The following is a 27,545-nucleotide window of genomic DNA, read 5'->3' on the forward strand; positions in this document are numbered from 1 at the left end:
AAACATAACTAAAATGCTACATAATCAGGCAGCTAATGGACTTTTAGGATTGTGGGCTTAATGGTAAGTTGCTTTGTTTTGCATTTTCAACAATGAAAGCCCAAATGTGCAATTAAGTTGTGTTACAGAGTGACTTGTTTTAATATTTTATAGCTAGTGGCCCCAAGATATCAAAATTGGGTCCTATGCTATTAAAGCATGTTCTTTTATAATAATGCATTACAATTATCATACTTTAAAATGATCGGTAATACAATATGCTGATTCTGAAATCTTGTGCAGTTGTTTAATCGGGTGAAATTGCAATCGGACCCAACTTGTTTAAAGGTAACCCTACACTTTAAATACTTTTATCAATTGTACAATCAGATTTATATGTAAATCCTCCCACACACTTTAGAACGTTAAACGTTCTGTTGACTGAACAATGGTTTGTTCGACTGGCAGCTATCTATCCCAACTCTCCCATACACAGGAGTGCTCACTCTGTCAAGCTCTCCTGTCTTCTCTGACAGAGCCACTGCCAGACATCTGTGGCGGCTGCTTATCTGTAGAGACCAAAAGAATCAGCAGTCCAAAGTTGAACATGTTGGATTCTTAACTCGCCCAACAACCATCTGTCAAGGCCCCTATACACATTAGACTTTTGGCCAAGCCCTTGAATATCAGCATGTTCTTCTGATATTTTTCTATTGTGTATGGGTGCTTTTAGACACCCTTTTATATATATTTTTAAGTTGTCTGATACATTTTAACAAGTATTTATATTCCTTGACAAGTCCATTTTAACAGGGCTGTGGAGTCGGAGTCTGTTTAAAGTGGACCAACTCCAACTTCTAAAAATTGGGTACATTAATTCAATGCAGTTTGTGAGGAATATTTTTTTCATAAGAATTTGGGAAAGTTATGAAATGTCCTATTCCTGATCTAAGGGTCTATACTTTTACAGTAAATTTATCACTTAAACATGAGCCATGTATGAGGGAGTCGGTGGCGTGGAAATTGAGGGGTCGGAGGTTTGGCTTACCGACTCCCCAGCTCTGCATTTTAAACATCAGTTAAAAAGCTTGTATACATAGTAGATTGATCTAGGATGCTCTTATCGCAATCTGAATGTCTTGTGTAGGAATGAGCTGACTCGTGAACGTTCGGGTACCAGAACTGTACCCGAACTTAAAAGGATTGTCCAGTACTTTTAAAAATATGCCAATGTGTTTTAATGATAAATAGAAGCTTCTTTCTAATTACCTCCTGGTGCTGTTTCTGCCTGTGAGCGGCGCTATCGGTGGCAGCTCACAGGCATCACTTGACCCCCCGCTGACGTAACGTCAAGTGAGGCGTGACTCAGCGCTGGTGTCCCCGCGGTGGCTGCTGGGCTGTGGGTGAGGTTATTCCCCGCGTCACACCCAGCATCCACCGCGTGCTTTCCCAATGAATGGGGACAGGGAAAGCGCACGGTGGATGCCGGGTGTGACGCTCTGGGTAACCCCGCCCACAACCCAGCAGCCACCAGTGGAACGCGGAAGAGGATTGGACTTGTCGTGACGTCAGCGCATGTCAGAGCCGGCTGCAGCCTGGGGTCACGTGCTGCCTGTGAGCGGCCCCCGATAGCGCCGCTCACAGGCAGAAACAGCACCAGGAGGTAATTATAAAGAAGCTTCTATTTATAATTAAAACACATTGGCATATTTTTAAAAGTACTGGACAACCCCTTTAAAGGAAATGTGTCACCCCCCTGGACGATATCAGTCCTCTGCTATGGGCATACAGGTGATAGAAAAGTAAATCTATACTTACCTGTATGGCCCATACTAGAGGTCGGATTGCAGAGAAATCTGGTTTTAAAAAGTCTGTTTTCCAGAGGCTTGGCGTCCGGGGGACGGGAAGAAATCCCCTCCTATCTGCTTAATATTCCCCTAAATCGCCGCCTCTGTGATAAATTACCATATTCCCCCCCTCCCCTGCACGTCACAGGGCCCTGTGACGTGCCCTGCTCTGCCTCCCCTCCCGTGCTTTTGCAAAGCGCCCCTCCCTGGAGCGCGCTTTGTTTCCCTCCGGCCTCGTTGGGCTGCGTACTGTGCCGCAGCCTTGTATTGCGCAAGCGCCCGGGGAGTCACTGAGACTTCCGCTCCGCTGGCTGTACGCAGCCAAACGAGGCCGGAGGGAAACAGCACGCTCCATGGGAGCGGCGCTTTGCGCATGGGCGAGAGGGGAGGCAGAGCAGGGCACGTCACAGGGCCTGTCACAGGGCCCTGTGACGTGCAGGAGAGGGGGGGGATATGATAATTTATCACAGAGGCGGCGATTTAGGGGAATATTAAGCAGATAGGAGGGGATTTCTTCCCGTCCCCCGGACGCCAAGCCTCTGGAAAACAGACTTTTTAAAACCAGATTTCTCTGCAATCCGACCTCTAGTATGGGCCATACAGGTAAGTATAGATTTACTTTTCTATCACCTGTATGGCTATAGTAGACGTCTGATACGAGGGGGATGAGAGATTCCCTTTAAACCTGAACCCGAGAGTCTCTTCCTCTCCTCCTCGAACTGTAAAACGGACTTCCGTGTTCGGAGTTCAGCACCTTACAGTTTGGGTTCGCTCATCTCTAGCCTTGTGTCTTCTGTTTTTGGCTACCAGGGTTTCTTAGCCACTGCTAGGATATGCAATATTCCAAGATTTATTGTTCGAGCTCTCCTTTGCTGCTGGTATGTGACTATTGCAGTAAAGTTTGGTGTGTCGTATATTTCATTCACATCTTTCATATCTATCTTTATATTTGTGTTTTAGCTCTCCCTATTTCTCAGCTACTTATTTTGCTCCTAACATATTTATTACTCCGAGATATTGCGGCAGATTTCTCATTCCCTTTCCATAAAAAAAAAAAAAAAACACGATGTTTTAAATTTTAGAAGTTTGTCAGTAGTCTTTCATGGAAATAAAGTGTTATCCCACTATAAATCATGACAATCTTTGTTTCTACTACCTTGTATAAAATGCAAAATGACACCGGAATGTCGTCTGGCTTATATATCAGTCACCCGAACTGGCCCTTTCACTTCCTGCTATTACATTCTTTATTTTCCCTTAAAGGGAACCTGTCATCAGGTTCTTATACCCCAAATTAATGTCATCCATGTAAAGTCGCTGAAAATGTTGATTAAGTTCATACTTTTGTTTTAGAAATCATTGTTTCCATTTTTGAGAAATCAATTAGAAAAATGTTTATGCAAATGAGCGGCAAGTGCAGGCGGGCTGGCAATGTGCTTTTGTCTCCTCTGCCTGAGATCTGGCACACTTGCTGGTGTGGCGCATGTGAGGCTCTACCATCCGGCTCTGGCAACATCATTGATTCTTACGGTGCATACGCCTCCCCAGGGAATGACTGCGCCAGAGAGCGAGAATGAGTTTTGAAGACAAGAGTGACCTGTCAATCATGGTCAGGAGGCAGGCTGCAGGCGGGAAAATAGGGAGAGAGGCCCGGAGCTTCCCCACTGCACTTGTGGCTTATTTGCATAAAAGTTCACCAATGGATTTCTCAAAAACAATGATTTCTAAAAGAAAGGTATAGACTTAATCAACATTACTACGACTTTACATAGATGACATAAGTATAAAAAACTGCTGACCGCTTCCCTTTAAAATATTTCTTTCTTTCTTGAAAATAGGACCCCTACGTTTAATACAGACGCAAGTTGTCAGCAGACAATGCAGTGCGACTTGTGCGAAAATGGCTGATCAAAAGCCGCTTTTACCTGTCTAGGCTGCCCCCTGGCACTTTTATATTGATCGAGTAAGTGAAGCTTACTTGTCTTTCTATGTCAAGATTCCTTAAAAAACATTTTGTAAATTGATTTAAGCCATTCCTCTATCGCTTCTTTCTTTCATCCATCCATGGATAGTGTGTTACTTTGTGTATAGTTTATCTTCATACTTAGCTGGGTTATGTAAGGGTCACTGCGTTAAAGAAAAAAAAAAAAAAGCTATTTCTATTTTCAGATGCTTTTCTGGAAAGTGTGCAAGTTCATAAAGGATCTTTCTTCAGAAGAAATTCTGCGCAGTTTCCCTGAGACCCGCTGAAGGAGCAGGCATATTGCACAAGTGTGGGGGATGGGGGAAGTGCGAGCAGGCAATGTGGTTCAGCATGTGGCAGTGCGCAGTTCTCTCCCTGGTCCCCAGGCAGCAGATGGAGGTGCCTCTTGTTGAGACAATTGATTTTTCGATTGCACGGCTCTTCAGCAACATCAACAGTGTTTCAAGCTCAGCTCGTATTTTTCTGAACTGGCTGAGGGAAGCAAATATTGCTTGTAAGATATGCCGAGGTTATACTTACCATTTGCTTACATTAACTAAATTTCTTTTAACCCTTTAAGGACCAGGCGTAATTTAGCTTTTACGTCCAAACCTCTTTTTCCCGTCAACACATTCCAAGAGCCCCAAGGTTTTTTTTCTTTCTTTTTTTTTAGGAACGTAGACATACTACGCGTGGGCTTGTTTTTTGCGGTTTAATTGTGATACCAAAATTATATTGTTTTATTAACATTTTATTAATTTTCAACTGAGCTTTATGAGGTTGTATGCAGTTTTCATTGGTAACCATTTTTTTGGGCATGTATAGCATTTTGATCACATTTTATTTCATTTTCTTGCTGAGGCTTGGTGAACAGAAGCACCAATCCACCAATACCAGTCCAGAAACAATTAAAACAATCAAAGAATCAATGAGAACCCTCGAACACCTACTAATTAAAGAAATGAGGGACCTCTGGGAAGTAGCCACCCTAGAACATTACATAACCTTCGACATCATACCATCTGGCCTAAAAGTTACAAAGGCACTATCAGGTGATATTGGCGATCCCACAACCTTGGAAGAATGGAACTTAATGTTCCATGATTTTTCCAAACAAACCGTTAGATTTATTATAACTAAAAGGAAAAAACAACTCCTGGAAAACAAAACCAAAATCGATGCCTTGTTCAATGAAATTAAACCATACCAAAATCACCCAGAGATTTTAAACCTTACAATTAGTATAAAAAATAGAATAAATCAAAAAGAAATGGAAATAGTAGAAAGAAAAAAATCTAAATTTTGCAGAGATTCCGTACCCCTCCCGACCAAACAACCTCGGAAGGAACAACTGAATTTCTTTGAAACCCTAGACGAAGTAGTCGGAAGTCCAGCGAACTCTCATATTTCAATCGAGGACATTTCTATTCACCCGACATCTGATCATGGAACCCCCCAACCCCAAAATGAACCTAACTACAATCTAATGGAAAATGACTTTGATACCCCTATCAGCATCCAAAACAGGTTCCTCCCCTTAACGGTTACTAGTAATGACAATATCCCATCAACTACACCATCCCCAACCGAAGGACCATCCTCTCAACCAATCAACCCGCCTACTAACCCTCCCCTAATACCAGCTACCCCGGTACTTGCTTCCACATCACGTCCATCCATACGAAAACACACTAGCCATGTGGATTTTTTTCAGATGGCCAAAAGAAAAAACGCCAAAGAGGTACGAGAGGAGGGAAACTCGCCCAAAAGAAAAAGAACAAATCCAAAGAAATAACTAACCAGAAATCCATCTTTAATCTGAGCAAACATAATCTAACCAATAGTGAAATTGCTCTACTTAATAAAGGCCTCAAATATGCCCCTTCTACACAACTGGACAAATTCCAAGCCTATATAGGCATTAAAAAGTTCATGCGTCAGCTGGTATTAAGAAAGTACCACATCAAAAAAGACAGCGGGATTACTAGACCAGAACACACTGATCCACCACGATATGTGCACACCACTTTGAAAACCAAATCTACATTTCACCCCCTACAAGAATACTCAGAAGCCCTCAACACCTTTGAAAAGAATGTGACAGATGAAATCCGGAAACTCAAAAACCACAAATGTAAAAAATTCAGAAACAATCTGACTAAATCCGAAAAAATTGCTATGAAACAACTACAAAATAACAAAAATATAATAATAAGACCCGCTGACAAAGGGGGCAGCATAGTCATCCTCAATCAGGATGACTACCGTAAAGAGTCCCTAAGGCTCTTAGATGATACCAGAACATACCACATCCTTCCCTCTGACCCCACAAATATTTATCAGAAAGAATTACGAACACTAACAAAAAGAGGACTACAGGAGGGGTATCTCAACAAGAATGAATATGACTACGTCAATATTCAGTACCCGAAACTAGCTGCTTTCTATTACCTCCCTAAAATCCATAAAGATCAACTAAATCCGCCGGGAAGACCAATCATCTCAGGCATACAATGTCTAACAGCTAATCTTTCACAGTTAATTGATCACCATCTACAACCTTTAGTCCCCAACCTCCCCTCTTATCTAAAAGATAGCAAACACACTATCCAAATACTAAATAACATCCACTGGGAAAACCATTATATCATCGGCACCATGGATATAACATCATTATACACCAATATCCCGCATAACAAGGGTTGCGAAGCCGCCCTCCACTTCCTTAACCAAACAACACCACCGGAACAGAATGTATTCATTCGAGACTGCATGCTATTTATATTAAAGCATAATTACTTCCTGTATGAGGGGAGCTACTACTCCCAACAGTGGGGTACCGCCATGGGGACCAGGTTCGCACCAAGTTATGCTAATCTCTACGTGGGCCAATGGGAATCTTTAGCCATATACCCCGAGGGCCTTCTACACGCGAACCTGGTCCTATGGCGACGATTCATTGATGACATCTTATTCATCTGGTCGGGTGATCAACCGTCACTTAATAAATTCCTAGAAGAAATTAACGAGAATGAATTCTTTCTGGAATTCACCTCCACCACCAGTACCACCACAGTCAATTTCCTAGATCTGACCATCTATATTGAGGACAATCGCATTTTAACACGCACTTACCACAAACCTACTGATGCCAATGGCTACATCGCACTAGACAGCTGCCATCTTCCCAACTGGCTACTTAATGTCCCCCGTAGCCAGTATGTACGAATACATCGGAATTGTTCCAAACCTGAAGAATTCGATACGGAAGCACTACTTCTTACTACCAAATTCCTTGAAAAAGGCTACAATGCACAATTCCTTATGAACACAATAAATAAAGTAGCCGAAATACCACGAAACACTCTGCTAAAGGAATCTGGTACCACTAAATCGGAAACAAATCACCATAGATTTATCCCCATTATTACACCCTACTCCGCAAACACCCATCTTTTCAAAAAAATTGTCAACAATATTGGCACATATTACAGGATGACAAAATAATTGGGGATCAGATACCAAACCAGCCCACGTTCATCTTCAAAAAAGCACGTAATTTAGGATCCATAATAGCCCCTACTGTCAAATACAACACTATCCCCAAACAGCCACAAACCCCATTTCAACAAAAACTCAAAGGTTTTTATCCTTGTAAAAAATGTAAACTATGCAAAATATTAAAAACACAAAAACAGTACACCATCAGCCATCAAGGAGAAACGTACCCGATTACAGATTTTATTACATGTAACACTACAGGAGTCATCTATGGGCTTTCATGTCCATGCAAAAAACTTTACATAGGGAGAACCAAAAGAACACTGAATACCAGAATTAATGAACATATGCGCAATATTAAAAACAAATACCTAGACCACCCCCTTTCCAAACACTTTGCAGAAAACCATAGCGGATCCACTAAAGGAATCCAACTAACTGGTATTCAAATAGTGCATAAACATTGGAGACAGGGAAACTTTATTAAAGACATGTCCAGAAAGGAAAGCGAATGGATATTCAAATTAAACACTTTAAAACCACGGGGATTAAACAGTGAGATCGAACTATTTGCATTCCAGGACTGACAAGTATGACGTCACTGCCCCCTAGATATATAAGGACACATGAAACTGGGTATTGACATCCCTGATGAAGACAGCCGTAGCTGTCGAAACGCGTAGGATTGCACTTTGACCCAGCACAAGAGGCACCAGCCAGGCCTCCGTAACATCAGTACTCTGCGTACCACGTGACCGTTCGTCACGTCGCTTCTCTCTCGCGCGCTTTCTCCTGGAGCGTGCCCCTTTCCTCTCTCCTCCCCTCTCCTTCCCGCTACCCGGAACAGCGAACACGCGGCAGTCACCGGCCGGGACTCCGCATTCGCCCCGGATCACTGACACCACCCGACATCGCGGGACAACTTACTGTAAGTAGATTCGGGCCACGGCCCCACCGCACCGCACACCACAGTCTTACAGTGACGACTATTCTTCTCCTCCCAGAAGCACCTGCAGTTCCACTCTACCCCCTAGCAATTGGGATAAGCACTACTAACTGCAGCCTCCTACTGCACCATCCTGCTGCCATCCAGACCATCTTCTAGGTACTCCAACCTTACAATACCGACTAATGACCAACGTGCCAGCTCTATTTAACCTTTTTACTGATCTCATTTAGTCCGCCAGACGCTGACCACCTCTAGCTCAGTCAGAGCCTCCTGATGCAGCTGTAGCCCCGTACCTCACCTATCTCAGGCTAACAGTCTCAGAAATTACTACCTACTTGAGACATCACTCAGACCAGTCGCTCAATCCTATACCAGCAACCGGGCAGGTAATTATAACCGTATACCTCCAGATAAAGCATCCACTGTGTTAAACTTGGCTACTTCGCCAAGACTGACACCACTATACATTTATTGATCGCTTACTTATTTTTAGAACCAGAGCCTCCTGCTATATGGTAGTCTACTAAACTTTGACCTGCCTGGCCCATCCAGAGCCTCCTGGTGCAGTCTTAACCAGCTATTGAACCCACCTAAGGGGACAATATTCACAAGTCTAATTTTACTTTTCCTGAATTCTCTCTGGGAGATTCTTTGGACACTCCCCACCGTTTCTCCAGCATTACAGGTACCCACTCTATTTTTTCCCAAGCAATAGCTTACTATCGCTATACATATTCTTAATATTTTCCTTTCAGTACGATCTAGAACCATTTCCATTCTACTGGCGTCATCACCCTGGGAGGATCGTCCCATCTGTAACTATACTTCGAATCCTACCCCTCACTCCTCCTTTACAGGTACACCAACTAGACCAACCAAATAATCAGGCATCACCCATTATTCCTCTATTTTTATATCTCCTTTATTGTCCCTCCTAGATCCACTTCCATCAACAACCCCACTGGATACCTTGCGTACCCTCTACTACCTGCTGAATGCCACATCTATAGCAGGTATTTTTACAGTTTTTCATCCTATAACTATAATTTTATAATTTCATAACCATTTTCCTAGTGGGACCCCACCCACTATAATAATACTCCTTCTCCCCTTCTCTTGCTATAGGCATTACGAGAGTCCCTACCTATAAACAGGCCCAGCCGATCCTATCTACCCGTCACATCTGAGAAGGAAGATTTCTTATCTATTTTTAATTTGTATTTATTACTTTATTGATGTTCCATCTCCTCATATAATTAGCTTGGTGCACTCTAAAGCTATTGGTCCATTAATCTGAGTGATACCCATCACCTTTTTATATCCTTGTCCTCACCCTCATACATTTTATATCTTATATTTTATTTGCTTTTTATATCTTCTCAATAAATATTTTTAAATTATCTACCTCTGGCTTCCTTTCTCCAAACCCACTACCACTAGCGCGAATTTACACCTATTACATTAACCTGACTTTTACCTGGACACCGGTGGTTCCCTGTCCACTAATTCGCTGCTTTGCTAGTGTTTAGCCGGTAGCGCCTTCCAAACTTACTATTACTTTTATTAATTTTCAACTGAGCTTTATGAGGTTGTATGCAGTTTTCATTGGTAACCATTTTTTTGGGCATGTATAGCATTTTGATCACATTTTATTTCATTTTCTTGCTGAGGCTTGGTGAACAGAAGCACCAATTCTTGCATTGTTTTCTGGCATTTTCCTTCTTTTTCACCCTGTAGGCCAAATAATTATAAGGTTTCATTTTAACGGATCTGTATGGACACAGCAACACCAAATAGTCTGTTTTATTTTCTGGATTAAACTATTTTATACTGAGAACATTTTTTTTTCTTTACATTTATTTGTCCTACATGGGAACCTAAATATACGATCTACTGATCGCATTGATAATACTCTGCACTACAATACATTATCCAGCATGGGAGTGTCATACTGGCAGGCAGCCTACTAGGTTCTACCAGAGGCAGGATCTGATAGGCTTTGGGCTATCAAATGGGAATAGCCAAGGGTGTGCAGCCTTATAGCTGGTGCTACTAAGGAACGGACAAAAAAATCAAGTGATAAAAGGAAGGGGTAATTATTGGAAAAAATGAGCAATGCATTTTGGTGCAAGATTTGCACATTCCTCAGGTTCATTCCTGAAGAAGATGCAAATCTTGCCCAGAGATGCGTTTTTTTTGTGTGTTTTTCAATGAATTTTCCTTCCTTTTTATCACTTGCTTTCTTGTCAGTTCCATAGCAGCACCCAGCTCAAAGCTGCACACCTTTGGCTATTTCCTCTTGTCTGGATGACAATGGACTTCATAGGAACACAGCTGTACAGAGAGGTATAGGTTGTCCCAGCAACTCTGAGTTATGCCTATGTACTAGCACAACTTTATAAGGTTAGTTATTTACTGTGCACTTGCCTATTGAATCTTGAATCTTCCCCATCTATTTTTTATTGTCTCTCTAAGGTTTGGACTAAGGCAGACCTAGCCGCCATTATTAGACTTCCGTTTTCCATAGAAACTCACTGGTACCGAGCAATCACATTGTGCAGAGTCGATGGAAGAACAGAAGGAACTCCTTACGTGCTGCGGTCTCTATTAGCTCAGTTAATGCAGCCGCACTCGCCCGGATGTGTCTTTGCTCGCAATGGGAAGGTAGTCCTGGGATTAGATTGGCATCCTAGGGGAATAGGGGGCCAGCCTGTTCCATTGGAAGATGAAAACATGACCGGAAGCGTTTAATACAAGAGATCCATGGGCTGCAGTTTTTGTAGATTGTGAGCTTTACGTTTTCCTATGCTTTTGAATATATTGTGCTGTTTTCTTGCTTTTTTTAGAAATTGCAAGTGATAGATAAAATATTCCATTTATTCTTACCACCCTTATGGCCTCAAAGTCAAAATCAAGCGGAACTTACAAAGAGAAAACTATAACTGAATGATTCACACTTGTTCTGTGATTTGGAGATACTCCTTGTTTTTGCCTAGAGTTTGTTAACACACATTTTTTATTGTTTTTTTTTTCCATCTGCTTTCATAGGTTGGTAAAAACCCCATGTATTTCACGAGTAGTGGCAACGTGTTGTGTAGCCAGGGTGTGTGGACTGTCGGAGTGTGATTGCAGCTTGTAACAGAGGTTGAGTGCAAGATTGAGTATGAGGATATAAATTAACCCATACAAGCGCACCCCATGTTATGTACTGAGAAGTGTGTATGTGACCATTTGCACATTGTGTCTGCAGGTTGAGATTCTGGTTTGACTTTTAGGCTGTGTGCCCACTATGCGTTTTTTAAGTGTTTCCGCAGCGGCAATTTCGCCGCAGAAACTCTTAAACGCTTGGTAGTAGGTTTGCTATGTTCCCCAATGATAATCCGCATGTGCTGTGCACATGCTGCGGAAATTTCCGCTGCGGATTATTATTGCGGAAAAATCCGCAGCACTACCAATTATTTTGTGTAATTGCTTCGTTTTCGCCGCCATTGGCTTGCATTGAATCGCTTAATATCCGCATGACTACATGTGCACATGCGAATATTAAGCGATTCAATGTGCGGATGGTACCCGGGTCTGGAGAAGAGGAGACTTTCATCCAGACCTGGGTACCATAGTACCTTTAAAAAAAAAAAAAAAGAATTTAAAATAAAAAAACACATTATACTCACCTTCTGATGTCTCTGGTCTTCTATCCGGTACGCCTTGGCTCCCCGGTGGCTCGCGATGGAGTAAAAGGACCTTCCATGACGTCATTCAGTCATGTGACAGGTCATGCGAAGTCGGCGGTTGCGTGACCTGTCACCTGACTAAATGACGTCATGGAAGGTCCTTTTACACCACCGTGAGACACCGGGAAGACCGGACGCATCGGAGAAGGAGAACGGGGGCCATTGGAAGGTGAGTTTAATGGTTTTGTTTTTTTTTTACCATATTTATTTTTATTTTTTTACTAACTTGGTCACACTATATAAAATCCATGCTGGTTGCATGGATTTATACAGCACAGACCAAAAGTTTGGACACACCTTCTCATTTAAAGATTTTTTTTCTGTATTTTCATGACTTTGAAAATTGTACATTCACACTGAAGGCATCAAAACTATGAATTAAGCCACCTTTTGCTTTGATGACTGCTTTGCACACTCTTGGCATTCTCTTGATGAGCTTCAAGAGGTAGTCACCGGAAATGGTTTTCACTTCACAGGTGTGCCCTGTCAGGTTTAATAAGTGGGATTTCTTGCCTTATAAATGGGGTTGGGACCATCAGTTGTGTTGTGCAGAAGTCTGGTGGATACACAGCTGATAGTCTTACTGAATAGACTGTTAGAATTTGTTTTATGGCAAGAAAAAAGCAGCTAAGTAAAGAAAAACGAGTGGCCATCATTACTTTAAGAAATGAAAGTCAGTCAGTCGAAAAAATTGGGCAAACTTTGAATGTGTCCCCAAGTGCAGTTGCAAAAACCATCAAGCGCTACAAAGAAACTGGCTCACATGAGGACCGCCCCAGGAAAGGAAGACCATGAGTCACCTCTGCTTCTGAAGATAAGTTTATCCAAGTCACCAGTCTCAGAAATCGCAGGTTAACAGCAGCTCAGATTAGAGACCAGGTCAATGCCACACAGAGGTCTAGCAGCAGACGCTTCTCTTCAACAACTGTTAAGAGGAGACTGTGCAGCTGGCCTTCATGGTAAAATAGCTGCTAGGAAACCACTGCTAAGGACAGGCAACAAGCAGAAGAGACTTATTTTGGCTAAAGAACACAAGGAATGGACATTAGACCAGTGGAAATCTGTGCTTTGGTCTGATGAGTTCAAATTTGAGATCTTTGGTTCCAACCACCGTGTCTTTGTGCGACGCAGAAAAGGTGAACGGATGGACTCTACATGCCTGGTTCCCACCGTGAAGCATGGAGGAGGAGGTGTGATGGTGTGGGGATGCTTTGCTGGTGACACTGTTGGGGATTTATTCAAAATTGAAGGCATACTGTACCAGCATGGCTACCACAGCATCTTGCAGCGGCATGCTATTCCATCCGGTTTGCGTTTAGTTGGACCATCATTTATTTTTCAACAGGACAATGACCCCAAACACACCTCCAGGCTGTGTAAGGGCTATTTGACCAAGAAGGAGAGTGATGGGGTGCTACGCCAGATGACCTGACCTCCACAGTCACCAGACCTGAACCCAATTGATTTGGTTTGGGGTGAGCTGGACCGCAGAGTGAAGGCAAAAGTGCCAACCAGTGCTAAGAATCTATGGGAACTCCTTCAAGATTGTTGGAAGACCATTTCCGGTGACTACCTCTTGAAGCTCATCAAGAGAATGCCAAGCGTTTGCAAAGCAGTCATCAAAGCAAAAGGTGGCTACTTTGAAGAACCTAGAATATAAGACATATTTTCAGTTGTTTCACACTTTTTTGTTAAGTATATAATTCCACATGTGTTAATTCATAGTTTTGATGCCTTCAGTGTGAATGTACAATTTTCATAGTCATGAAAATACAGAAAAATCTTTAAATGAGAATGTGTGTCCAAACTTTTGGTCTGTACTGTATAGTGTGAACAGGTTGACAAGCACTTTTCCAAATGATGCTAAAATCGCTTGGAAAGCGCTTGACAACCCGCATGCGAAATCGCATGTGCAAAACGCGTGAAAAACACTTGTCCCGGGCTGAAAAAACGCATGTAAAATCTGCATGCCTTTTTCCTCCAGGGAGATTCAGAAACGCTCAGGAAAAATCCGGAGCAATTTCTACATCGTGGGCACATAGCCTTAGCCTATGTAATGTGACAAGGCTCGTTAAAGGGTGGATATTGACTTTTAGGATTGCTACTTCCAATAGGTGGCGCTAGAGTTCCAATCCTCTTCCTCTCTAAAGAGGAAGTTTGAATATGTAATTTCCTAGAGCAGCATTGCATGGCGTATAAACCTCCTTACACTAGCATGCCAGGCATGTCACTCTTCACAAAAGTTACCCCTTAGATCATAAACGCATCAAAAACACACACAATCTGCACATGACTATATCAAAAAAGTTTTGCCAAAACCAAATACCAGGAAGTATAAAAAACAAAGCCTCTTTCTTTACTACATGAAACTGAACATGAAACATGAACTGAACATGAGTCAACAGTGTGATGCAGCAGCAAAAAGGCAAATACAATTCTGGGATGTATTAACAGAAGCATACAGTCTAGATCACGTGAAGTCATTATCGGTCTTTACTCCTCTTTGGTCAGACCTCATCTGGAATACTGTGTACAGTTTTGGGCACCACATTTTAAAAAAAGACATCGACAAACTGGAGCAAGTTCAGAGAAGAGCGACCAGAATGGTGACTGGTCTGCAAAACATGTCCTATGAGGAACGGTTGCAGGATTTGGGAATGTTTAGCTTGCAAAAAAGAAGACTGAGAGGAGACTTAATAGCTGTCTACAAATATCTCAAGGGCTGTCACATTGTAGAAGGATCATCTTTATTCTCATTTGCACAAGGAAAGACTAGAAGCAATGGGATGAAACTGAATGGGAGGAGACACAGATTAGATATTAGAAAAAACTTTTTGACAGTTAGGGTGATTAATGAGTGGAACAGGCTGCCACGAGAGGTGGTGAGTTCCCCTTCAATGGACCTCTTCAAACAGAGGCTGGACAGACATCTGTCTGAGATGATTTAGTGAATCCTGCTTTGAGAAGGGGGTTGGACCAGATGACCCAGGAGGTCCCTTCCAACTCTACCATTCTATGACTCTATGAAAACATTATATACCAACAAGAGTCAAAAACCGCAGCGTCAAAAACATGATAAAAATGCATGAAAAAAAAATGCACTCAAGATTTTAATGAAAAAAACGCAAGCAATGAAATATACATATAGCAGATTTTCTGCAGCATCAAAAACTCACCAAAAGCTCATAATGCGAACATAGCCCAAAGCTCAGCACAAGTTCAGATGTAACACATTCCGCTATCAGTGGTTGGTTTAGGAGTTTACCCTGCTACCACTAAAAATAGATAGATAACACTTCATTTGAACAAGCACACAGCCCCGGACAGTGAGAGCCGAGAGCCATGATTAGGAGACCTGCTCTGGGAGCATTGTGGGCTGGTGATTTTGCAAGATTTATTACAGCAGCTTGTAAGGAGCTGAGCAGCTTCATTCTATAAAGAAATCAATGGACTGGAGAGAGGTGGCTGGTATGTTAGGAGGTAATTCCTCTCTTTGAATGTAGCTACTGCGCACTCTTGGCCAGAGTCTGGGCAGACACTAGTGGCTGAGCTCCATGGAAACCATCTGTATATAGGAGAATCCCAGCAAGCTTGACAACTTATGTCTTTAGTAATATCATGCTGGACATCATTTATAATTTTATTTTGTACCACATGCCACTTTATATAATCCCTTACAAGCCCCTCAAATTTGTTTTCACCCCAATGGATGTTAAGCTTATTGGTCTAATTACTCAAGAAAGATGATTGGAAGCCCTTTTTGAAAATAGGTATCACATTAGGTTTGCGACATTTGCTTGGCACAGTTTCCATCATTAAGAATACTTTAAAAATTATGAACTGGGGTAAAACAATAACTGAGCTAATCTCCTTAAAAACTTTTGGATGCAACCCATCTGGGCCCGGCCTCCTTCACATTGATTTTATTTAAACCCTTTCCCCTGTAGTCAGTTTTCACCTTCCTGAACCGGCCAAATATTTCAAATCTGATTTGTCATTTTATGTGGTAATAACTTTGGAATGCTTCTATATATCCAGGTGATTATGAGATTCTTTTTTTCAAGACCTATTATACTACTTTAGTGGTAAGTTTAGGTTGATACGATTTGCATTTATTTATGAAAATATTAAACATTTTACAAATTTAGGAAAATGTGAAATTTTTGAACTTTGATTTTTTTCTGCCCATAAACCAGATAATTGTATCACACAAAATGGTTAATAAATAACATTTGTCAGATGTCTACTTTACATCTACATCATTTTTTTCGTTAGGATGTTAGAAGGGTTAAAACTTTTCAATTTTTTCAAGGAAATATGCAAAAAACTATTTTAGGAACACTTCACTTCTGAAGTTTTTTTTTGAGTGGCATATATGTAAGAAAATAAGACCCCATTTTAAAAACTGCACCCTTCAAAGTATTTAAAACTACACTCAATATTGTTAACTCTTCAGGTGCCTCAGAGGAATTAATGCCAAGTGGAAGGTAAAATTAATTTATTTTTTTTACTAAAATGATGCTTTAGCCCCAAATGTTTCATAAAGATAAAAGGAAAACAAATTGACCCCAAAATTTACTGGGCAATTTACTTGAGTATATTGAGGTTCCATATGTGGTCGGAACCTATTGTTTGGGCACAAGACAAAACTCGGAAGGGAATGAGTACCATTTAATTTGTGGCTGGAATTGATTGCAAACGCCATGTTGCAATTGCAGAACCCCTAAAATGCCAAAACTGCAGACCCCATTTTGGAAACCACTTATATCAGGAAATTCAACTACAAGTGTCATGAGCATCTTGATCTCCAAATTGCTTCACAGAATCTTATAAAATTGGCCCGTGAAAATGAATTATTAGTTTTTGTTTTTTTTCCACAAAAATGTTGCTCTAACCCCAAATTTCTCACTTTCTTCCTGGTAAAAGGACTCCATAATCTGTTAAGCAATTTCTCCTGAATATGCCAGTACTCCACATGTGGTCGGAAACTACTGTTTTGGTACGTGGCAGGGGTCGGAAGGGATTTGACTTTTGAAGGACAATTTTTGCTGGAATAGATTTCTGATTGTAGCATGAGAAGAGCCACTTGGGATGATCTCAGTAGGGAAAGAGCGACATTTTGAAGTTCAGATTTTGCTGCAATGGTTTCCAGAAGCCCCTACACCACCCTCGATAAGTGACCCCATTTTGCAAACTACATCTTTTAATGGTCTCATCTAGGGTTGCTGTGATCATATTGACACCACAATTGTTTAACAAAATTTTATACCATTGGGCAGTGAAGAAAAAATAATAACATTTTTATCAATGAAGTGTTGTTTTAGCCCCAGATTTTACATTTTCACTAGGGAGAATAGCTGAAAATGGCTCCATCATTTGTTACATAATCTCTCCCAGATGCAATACCCCATGTGTGGTTTTACACTACTGCAATGATTAAGGACATAGCTCTGAAACGCGTTTGCGTGTATGATTTCTTCCGAGTTGTTTTACTGGTCTACAATAAAGATGCATTTTATCAAGCATGAGTCCTACTGCTGGATCTTCTTACATTCATTTGGCTGTGCTCCAAGTGTTTCATGCACAGGGCGTGCCTAACCTTCATTATTGGGGAATATATACTTCGTCTGACTTTGTTGTTAAGTTTACGTTACAGTACTGCTTGGCCAACGGCAGAGGAGCGCTTTTGTCTATTGAAATACAGATTTTTCTAGAATTTGATAGTAAGAGTCAATGCCTGCCTCCTTCTCTGAGTGTTGCACTCATTAGAACAATCTCCTGCAGTAGCTAATCTCTACAGTCAGTAATTTACAAGTTTTGACCCTTTCACTGCCATCAGCTGTACTCCAAATGAGTACATTTTGATATTAATGCAGCTAAAGGCAAACAAGTAAATGGGAAAATAAGAGGTTTGAAAACCACTTACAATTTTTTTTACAAAAATGAAGGAAATTAAGAAAAATCCCCTTTTGTAGCAAATTTCAAAGTTTCATAGGTCAATAATAATAATAATAATAATCTTTTTATTTATATAGCACCAACATATTCCGCAATTCAGACAATTTACAGACATTATCGGCACTGTCCCCATTGGGGCTCACAATCTACATTCCCTATCAGTATGTCTTTGGAGTGTGGGAGGAAACCAGAGAACCGGAAACCCCCGCAAACACGGGGAGAACATGCTGGGCAAAAATTATTTAACCCCTTTGCAACCCATGCCGTATTAGTACGCACATTTGCGTACCCCCCGTTCAGTGAGGGCTGCTGCGCTGAGCCCTCACTGAACCGAGCACATGTCAGCTGATTCTTACAGCTGACATGTGCCCGCAACAGCCGCGGCTGTTAACATGTTAAATGCCGCTGTCAATCTCCGGCATTTAACACGCGCTTCCGGGTAGCGCGTCATAAGCCCCGCCCATCGGCGACCCCGTCACGTGATCGCGGGTCACCGATGGGTGGGCATGACAACCCAGGGTCTTCAGCAGACGCCTGTGGTTGTCATGATCTGGTCGCTATGAGCGTCACCTAGTGGTCGGCGCTCATAGCACAGGACCATTTCTGCTGCATGCAGGGGACCTGCTCGTCCCCTGTATGTAGCAGAGGCGATCGGATAGTTGCTGCTTCTAGTCTCCTATGGAGACTATAGAAGCAAGCAACAAGTGAAAAAAAAACGTTTTTAAAATTATTAAAAAAATATAAAGTTTAAATCACCCCCCTTTCGCCCCATTCAAAATAAAATATATATATATAAAAAAAAAACTACATAGACATATTTGGTATCGCCGCGTTCAGAATCGCCCGATCTATCAATATAAAAAAAGAATTAATCCGATCAGTAAACGGCGTAACGAGAAAAAAATTCTAAACGCCAGAATTACGTTTTTTGGTCGCCGCAAAATTGCAATAAAATGCAATAACGGGCGATCAAAACATCGGATCTACCCCAAAATGTTATCAATAAAAAATTCAGTCCGGCGCGCAAAAAATAAGCCCTCACCCAGCCCCAGATCCCGAAAAATGGAGACGCTCCAGGTCTCGGAAAATGGCGCTATTTTTTTTTTTTTTTTGTACCAAATTTTGGAATTTTTTTTCACCACTTAAATATAAAAGAACCTATACATGTTTGGTGTCTATGAACTCTTAATGACCTGGAGAATAAGAATGGCAGGTCAGTTTTAGCATTCAGTGAACGTGGTAAAAAAAATAACTAAAAAACAACTGTGGTATTGCACATTTTTTGCAATTTTACCGCACTTGGAATTTTTTTCCCATTTTCCCATACACGATATGGTAAAACTAGTAATGGCGTTGAAAAGTACAACTTGTCCCGCAAAAAATAAGCCCTCACATGGCCATATTGTCCAAAAAATAAAAACGCTATGGCTCTAGGAATAAGGGGAGCAAAAAACGAAAAAGCAAAAACGGAAAAAGCTTTGGTCCTTAAGGGGTTAAAAGCAAAATAATAAGTTACTATTCAACTTGCCTTGGACCGTATCTACTTTTAGTCAACTGAAGATATTAGTTTATGCATTACGAGCACTGAGATCGAGTACAACAGCTTCTCTCTGTTCTATAGAACACGTTTAATAATTCTGCCTTTTCTTGATCCTCAATGACCACTTTCCAGTTACTATTATTTAGGGGACCACCTGTGCAGATTTTTTTTTATTTGTTTTAAATATTTAAAGTATTTCTTGGGTTTTGTTACTTGATTTCTCTTGAGTACAGCAGTACCCCATATGTGGTTATAAATTGCTCTTTGGACTCACAGAAGGTAAGAAACGCCATATTATTTTTAGGGTATTTACCTGGAAGTTTTCAGGTGCCATATTGAATTGGCAGAGACTCCGGGTTGCTAAAACAGTAGCAACAGCTAAGAAGTGACTGCATTTTAGAAAACTGTATATCTCAATGAATTCATTTAGGGGTGTAGTGAGCATTTCAACCTTATGGGTGTTTCATAGAATTGCAATTTTTAGTTTTTATAGCCCAGTTCTATTGGCTGAATATGCAACTTGATGTTAATGTCAGTTGTTATACACACGCTTGGACTGGCCCACGGGAGAACAGGCGAATCCTCCGGTGGGCCCCTATGCAGGAGTGGGCCACCACCCTCTCATATGAGCAGTACTTGGCACGATAATATACTTGAATCACTATGTACAGATAAAGGCAGCATCTTATTCATTTAACAATCTACCCAGGTCATTGTTATATAAAGTTGTGATTGAGGATAATGTCACATTTGCATGTAGCTAAAAAGTGGGGTCCTGGAGTTGGTTACTGTTGGGCTCTTGGCACCCCAGTCCGACACTGGTTATAGATGATCGTTTTACAGATATTTGGCAAGAATGGCTAGTTTACAAATACCAAGCTTGATACAAGTGACCTGCTGGACTTCTGAAATCTGGAATTAATCTAAAGATGATTACATTTAGCAGCCTAAGGTTTTGTTTTCTTGGTATTTTTTCTATCTTTTATTTTGTTTTCTTTGAAGGATTTACATTGTCGTGTTAGAAATGTCTTTTTACTCTTTTTTTCTGAAGTCATGTGATCCAATAAATACATTACATCCCCTTTCCTCTGCACATTTTTCTCAATCTCTGCTTGCCATCTGTTAACTTCGTTGATACACAGCACCAAACAAATCTGTTTCATAAAGTATTAAAATACAAGTATTTTTCTTTTTTTTCCCTACGTCATGTGAGTTTAATATATAGGTTAAAAATGAGCCTGCGGCAAAGTTCAGATATATTAATTTGTGTGTTAACTCAATGAATCATTTTTCTCTTGCAAATATAATATAACTTCCAATTTTATTAGGAAAAATAGGGTCATCTTGCAGAAAGGAAAGGATAATGGTAAGCTGGACCAATTTTTTAAAAATTAGGAAGTGCTATACTTATGTCTATTTTAAAAATTTCTCACTGGTGGTCTCCACTCAGCCATAGACCACCATCCCACATTTCAGTTTTCTAGCTCATAAAGGAAATTTTGTGAGACTTCCTCCTGGACTTATAAGCACATAGTCTGCATGTATTTATATTAATAAATTCAAAGTTATGTAGAATATCTTAAATAATGATAATACACTCTAGATTATGTATAGGATGTGATAGATAGGTAGATAGATTAAAATGGATAGATTTTAGATAGATAGGTACAGAGATGTAACAATTGCGGTCCCACAGGTTGCGACTGGGCCCGTGCGGGTGAGGGGCCCGCTGACACCACCGCAAACTTCCACTGGATGTGTGTCCTCGGACCCACATTCAGCTGAAGTGTATTGCGGTGCACTCTGCTAGGAATCATAAGCCAGCAGTAGATGTTGGTGTGCATGTGACTGAGGGCTCATGGCAGTGACGACATGTACTCCCATCGCTTGCACTCTGAATTCGGCTGCCAGCTTCAGAAGAGGATGCAGCGCGGGGGAGCGGAGGCAAGGTGAGTAGAATCATTTTTTTTTTCTATGCATTAAAGAACAGCGGCAGAATAAGTGAAATATATACCAGGATGGAGGGGATATACACTGCTCAAAAAAATGAAGGGAACACTTAACAGAATATAACTCCAAGTAAATCAAAGTTCTGTGAAATCAAACTGTCCACTTAGGAAGCAACACTGATTGACAATCAATTTCACATGCTGTTGTGCAAATGGAATAGATGGAAATTATTGGCAATTATCAAGACACACTCAATAAAGGAGTGGTTCTGCAGGTGGGGGCCACAGACCACATCTCAGTACCAATGCTTTCTGGCTGATGTTTTGGTCACTTTTGAATGTTGGTTGTGCTTTCACACTCGTGGTAGCATGAGACGGACTCTACAACTCACAGAAGTTGGTCAGGTAGTGCAGCTCATCCAGGATGGCACATCAATGTGAGCTGTGGCAAGAAGGTTTGCTGTGTCTGTCAGCGTAGTGTTCTGAGGCTGGAGGTGCTACCAGGAGACAGGCCAGTACACCAGGAGACGTGGAGGGGGTCGTAGGAGGGCAACAACCCAGCAGCAGGATCGCTACCTTCACCTTTGTGCAAGGAGGAACAGGGGAAGCACTGCCATAGCCCTACAAAATGACCTCCTGCAGGCCACAAATGTGCATGTGTCTGCACAAACGGTTAGAAACCGACTCCATGAGGGTGGTATGATGGCCCGACGTCCACAGATGGGGATTGGGCTCACAGCCCAACACCATGCAGGACGCTTGGCATTTGCCACAGAACACCAGGATTGGCAAAGTCGCCACTGGCACCCTGTGCTCTTCACAGATGAAAGCAGGTTCACACTGGGCACATGTGACAGACGTGTCAGAGTCTGGAGACGCCGTGAAGAGCGATCTGCTGCCTGCAACATCCTTCAGCGTGACCGGTTTGGCAGTGGGTCAGTAATGGTGTGTGGTGGCATTTCTTTGGAGGGCCGCACAGCCCTCCATGTGCTCGCCAGAGGTAGCCTGACTGCCATTAGGTACCGAGATGAGATCCTCAGACCCCTTGTGAGACCATATGCTGGTGCAGTTGGCCCTGGGTTCCTCCTAATGCAGGACAATGCCAGACCTCATGTGGCTGGAGTGTGTCAGCAGTTCCTGCAAGATGAAGGCATTGAAGCTATGGACTGGCCCGCCTGTTCCCCAGACCTGAATCCGATTGAGCACATCTGGGACATCATGTCTCGCTCCATCCGGTGGCTACGATGAAGAACCTAGAATATAAGACATATTTTCAGTTGTTTCACACTTTTTTGTTAAGTATATAATTCCACATGTGTTAATTCATAGTTTTGATGCCTTCAGTGTGAATGTACAATTGTCATAGTCATGAAAATACAGAAAAATCTTTAAATGAGGTGTGTCCAAACTTTTGGTCTGTACTGTGTATATATATATATATATATATATATATATATATATATATATATATATATATATATATATATATATATATATATATAGATAATTTTTTTTTTTTTTTTTCATATTTTACAACTTAAAAATTACAAAAAGGAAAATGGACTAATGCAAAAGTTTGGCCACCCTACATAGTTAGTACCTAGTAGCACACCCTTTTGAAAGTATCACAGCTTATAAGCGCTTTTTATAGCCAGACAAAAGTCTTTCAATTCTTGTTTCTTCCTTGGAAAATGTTTCCAGTTCTGTGAGATTCTGGAGTCGTCTTTCATGCACTGCTATTTTGAGGTCTAGCCATAGATTTTCAATGATGTTCAGATCTGGGGACTGTGAGGGCCATTGTAAAACCTTCAGCTTGCACCTTTTGAGATGGTCTATTGTGGATTTTGACGTGTGCAGGATCATTATCCATTTGTAGAAGCCATCATCTTTTCAACTTCAACTTTTTTTTACAGATGGTGTTATGTTTGCATCAAGAATTTGTTGAAATTTCATTGATTCCTTTCTTCCCTCTACCTGTGAAATGTTCCTCGTGCCATTGGCTGCAACACAACTCCAAAGAATGATTGATCCACACCTATGCTTAACCCCTTTATGACCTTGGACGTATGAGTACATTCAAGGTTTTCTCCCCGTTTGATGCGAGCTCCGGCGCTGAGCCCACATATTTTCCGGCACATGACTGCTGATCTGATCAGCTGTCATGTGCCCCTAACAGCCGCGGGTATAATCGCGATACAGCCTCCGCTGTTAAATGTTAAACGCTGCTGTCAAACTCCGACAGTGGTATTTAATATGGCCGCGTCATATGACCCGCCCATCGGCACGCCGGTCACATGATCACAGGTCGCCGATGAGTTGCCATGACAACCCCAGGTCTGAAGGAGACCCCTGTAGCTGTCATAACCGATCTGCTATGAGCACCACCCCGCGGTCGGTGTTCATAGCAGATGAGCTCTTTTGTTACACATGGCATACACCTATGTGGTTCGTCAAGTTCAGAATCGTCCAATCTGTCAATATATAAAACAATTCAATCAGTAAACGGCATAATGAGAAAAAATCAGAAAGTCAGAATTGCTTTTTTTTGGGTCGCCGCAACATTCCAATAACAGGCGATCAAAACATCGTATCTACACCAAAATAATATCAATTAAAATGTCAGCTCTACAGGCAAAAAATAAGCCCTCACCCAGCAGCAGATCCTGAAAAATGGAGACTCTACAGGTCTCGGAAAATGGCACCATTTTTTTTATTTTTTTGCAGACTTAAGCTGTGTGGCCACGATGTGTTTTTTAAGTGTTTCCGCAGCGGAAATTCCACTGCAGAAACGCTTAAAAAACGCTTGGTAGAAGGTCTGCCATTCTCCCCAATGATAATCCGCATGTGCTGTAAACATGCTGCGGAAATTTCCGCTGCAGATTATCATTGCGGAAAAATACACAGCACTACCAATTATTTTGCGGAAGCACTGCCTTTTCGCCGCCAATGACTTGCATTGGAACGCATGGAATCTGCATCACTGCATCTGTACATGCAGAATCAATGCGTTTCAATGTGCGGGATGGTACCTGGATCTGGAGAAGAGGAGACTCTCCTCTGGATCCGGGTACCATAGAACCTGTAAAAAAAAGAATAAAATAAAGAATAAATATTATATTTACCTTCTGATGGCCCCTGGTGTCTTTGTCTTGGCTTGCCGACAGATCGCGGTGGACTCAAGGACCTGCCGTGACGTCATTTAGTCATGTGACGGGTCACGCGACCGCTGACGTCGGCAAATCCTTTAGTGTACCGCGGGCTGCCGGCAAGCCGAGACGCATCGAATAAAGACACTGGGGGCTATCAGAAGGTAAGTATAATATTTATTTTTTACCATTCTTTTGGTCACACTATATAAATCCATGCCGGTTGCATGGATTTATATACTGTGACCAAGTTGACAAGCACTTTCCAAGTGATGATAAAATCGCTTGGAAAGCGCTTGACAATCCGCATGCGGAAATGCATGTGAAGAACGCTTCACTTCCGCTTGTCCCTGGCAGGAAAAATGCATGTACAATCCGCATGTACAATCCGCATGTGTTTTTTTCTGCCAGGGAGATGCAGAAACGCTCAGGAAAAAATCCGGAGCATTTCCGCATCGTGAGTACATAGCCTTAGAGATTTTTTTTTTCACTACTTAAATAAAATAGAACCTATATATGTTTGGTATCTGCAAACTCGTAATGACCAGTCAGTTTTAGCATATAGAGAACATGGTAAAAAAAAAAACTATTGTGGAACTTTTTTGCAATTTTACTGGACCCGGAATTTTTTTTCCATTTAACATCACATAATATAGTAAAACCAATGGTGTCATTCAGAAGTACAACTCGTTCCACAAAAAACAAGCCCTCACATAGCCATATTGAAAAAAAAGTTATGGCTCTGGGAAGAAGAGGAGCAAAAAACAAAAATGCAAAAACCCAGGGTGGTAAAGGGGCTAATGGTTGGCGAGATGTTCTTTTCCTGAAATTCTGTACCCTTTTTTCTCCACACATACCTTTGATCATTGTGGCCAAAGAGTTCTATTGTAGCCTCATTGGTCCACAGGACTTCCTTCCAGAATGCATTAGACTTGTTTAGATGTTCTTTTGCATACTTTTAACGCTGAATTTTATGGTGAGGATGCTGGAGAGGTTTTCTTCTGATGACTCTTCCATGAAGGCCATATTTGTGCTCATGTCTCTGCACAGTAGAACAATGTACCACAACTCCATAGTCTTCTAAATCTTTCTGAAGGTCTTTGCATTCAAGCAGGGGTTCTGATTTGACTCTCTTGCAATCCTACGAGCAGCTCTCACTGAAATTTTGCTTGGTCTTCCAGACCTTATCCACTATTCCTGTAAACTACCATTTCTTAATTACATTTCGAACTGAGGAAAGGGCATCTTGAAATCTTGTTATAGCCTTCTCCTGCCTTGTGGGCCTCCACCATTTTAATTTTCAGAGTGCTAGGAAGCTACTTAGAAGAACCCATAGCTGCTGTTTTTTGGCACAAGGTTAGAGGAGTCTGGGTTTTTATAAAGCTGGGAAATTTGCATTACCTGGCCTTTCCTAAAGATGATGGGATAGATACTGCTCACAATAACGGTAATTTTGACCAAGGGTGCCCAAACTTTTACACAACACTGAAAGCTCCTTCCTCCACCGTTCAATCTCAGCAAAGACTGAAGATCCTGCCAGGATCTTAGGGCCACATGACAGACTCATGTGACTGGAAGAAAGAAATATAGAAGCTGCTGCAGAACCCCAGGTAGGAAAAGGCTTCTACATAGGTGAGTATAATGTGCTCTGTCTCTCTAGTATCTATCTAGCTATCTACCCCATATATATCTATCTATGTATCCATCCATCTATTATCTACATATCTATTTATTGTGGTAGATCGTCTCACTCGGCTGCACATAGAGGTAGACACAGTTACACTGTCCATTTAAATCTTCCACTGGCTTTATTAAAAATACTGCATAAAACCAGGGCAACATTAGCACAACAAACACTGCCTTCCTAGCCTAACAGGAAAACAAAAACACTACGTATGGCACAGTCCTTGTTGCTATGGGAATCCGCCTGCTTCAGGATCAACACAAGGCTCAGCTTTCCCTAACTTAAAAACACAGCTCCAGAGCTTGTACCTTCAGGCCCACTCGCACACACTGCTCTAGAAAGCCGAGTATTTATCCTCTGGACTCCTCTCACTCTACATTTGTTCAATCATCCTAGCACTAAACATGGCTGATTAATCCCTCTCAGCACTTAGTGTGCTGGATCATTTTTCCTAGGTTTATATTACTGAAGGCAACAACCTCAGTGCTACATATCTCCCCTCTAGTTCATTGCCAGTGACTTTTCACATTATCTATATTTTATCTTTCTCATATCTATCTATTAGTGTTGAGCGAGTATGTTCTGTTCCGAGTATGCTCGGGCCGAGCTCTGAGTATTTACAGCTGCTCGGTGATATATTTGAATCGCTCCCGTGTGCATGATTTGCTACTGTTTGACAGCTTTATTACATGTGAGGAATGTGTAAGAAATAGACATTCCTCACATGTACTAAAACTGTCAAACAGTCGCAAATCATGCACACGGGAGCGATTCAGCCATATCACCGAGCAGCTGTAAATACTCGGAGCTCGGCCCGAGCATACTCGCCGAAAGGGTTAATAGAACATACTCGCTCAACACTACTATCTATAACTATTTATCTATATGTATAATATCTATATACCTATCTATCTCCTATTATCTATATATCTATCTATTATCTGTCCCATATACATTTTCTATATATATCAGTGTGTGTGGGAGGGCCTGGAGGTACAAGCTCTGGAGCTGTGTTTTCATGTTAGGGAAAGCTGAGCCTTGTATTGATCCTGAAGCAGGTGGATCCCATAGCAACAAGGACTGTGCCATACGTAGTGTTTTTGTTATTTTTAATAAAACCAGTGGAAGATTTAAATACAGTGTTCCTGTGTCTACCTCTATGTGAAGCCGAGTGAGCCGATCTACCATAATAAATAGATATGTAGATAATAGATGGATGGATACACACATAGATATATATGGGATAGATAGATAGCTAGAGAGACAGATCACATTATACTCACCTATGTAGAAGCATT

At 41.5% G+C, this 27,545-nt stretch overlaps 1 protein-coding gene and 1 long non-coding RNA gene across 8 annotated transcripts in view; both read left to right on the top strand.

Annotated features, from left to right (window-relative positions):
- Positions 1-27,545, top strand: part of COG5 (component of oligomeric golgi complex 5) — a 414,164-nt gene that overhangs the window by 177,516 nt on the left and 209,103 nt on the right. The gene's annotated exons all lie outside the window — the stretch shown is intronic.
- Positions 9,008-9,570, top strand: LOC141166013 (uncharacterized). Its single transcript, XR_012251235.1, has 3 exons — positions 9,008-9,096; positions 9,178-9,252; positions 9,365-9,570. It is a non-coding gene; the product is annotated as an uncharacterized lncRNA (long non-coding RNA).

The sequence above is a fragment of the Phyllobates terribilis genome, unplaced genomic scaffold (genome assembly GCF_046119375.1).
Source record: "Phyllobates terribilis strain yellow unplaced genomic scaffold, ASM4611937v1 Scaffold_11__3_contigs__length_659146591, whole genome shotgun sequence".
NCBI lineage: Eukaryota > Metazoa > Chordata > Amphibia > Anura > Dendrobatidae > Phyllobates > Phyllobates terribilis.